The sequence below is a fragment of the Galeopterus variegatus genome, unplaced genomic scaffold (genome assembly GCF_000696425.1).
Source record: "Galeopterus variegatus unplaced genomic scaffold, G_variegatus-3.0.2 Scaffold2536, whole genome shotgun sequence".
Taxonomy (NCBI): Eukaryota; Metazoa; Chordata; class Mammalia; order Dermoptera; family Cynocephalidae; genus Galeopterus; species Galeopterus variegatus.
The window spans coordinates 48309-49090 of NW_007728647.1; positions in this window are offsets into that span (position 1 = coordinate 48309).

Below are 782 nucleotides of genomic sequence, written 5' to 3' on the forward strand. Positions count from 1 at the left end.
TTTTTGTTCTGTTCTTTCTCTCTTTTCCTGTCTTCTTTTGGATGAATTGAATTTTAAATACAAGTTTTATTTCATATTCACTGTAGCCTTATTATCCACAATTCTTTGTTTTATTTTTCTTAGTGATTGGTCTACCATTGCAATATACAGTTTTAACTCATCACATTCTACCTTTATGTAATATAAAATAACCTCGTACATAGTGTAAGAACCTTGCGATGCTGTAGTTCCCTTCCCTCTCCTCTCTTTTCTGCTATTTTTGTCATTCATTTGACTTTTTCTTACGATAAAGAGCACACATCACATTGTTATTATATTTGCTTTATACAATCAATTATCTGTTAAGGAGATTAGAAAATGAGATAAAATGTCCTTTATATTTAATCTCGTATTTACTGGTGCTGTTTATTCCTCTGTGTAGATTGAAATTTGCTTCTAATATGATTTTCTTTCTGCTTGAAAACCCTCTTTTAGCATTCTTGTAGTACAGGTCAGCTGGCAGCAAACTATGTCATCTTCAGTTTGCGTTTTATTTATTTCACCTCCATTTTTGAAATACATTTTTCCTGAATATAGAATTCTATGTGATATTTTGTTTATTACAGTACTTAGAACATGTCATTCCATCACTTTCTACTTGTATAGTTTCTGATAATGAGTCTACCGTAACTCTTATCTTTATTATTTTGTATATAATGTGTCTTTCTTCCTTCCTAGCATCTTTTTTTTTTTGTCTTTTTTCATGTCCGGCAACAGACCGCAACCCTCAGTGTCGCGCCCGT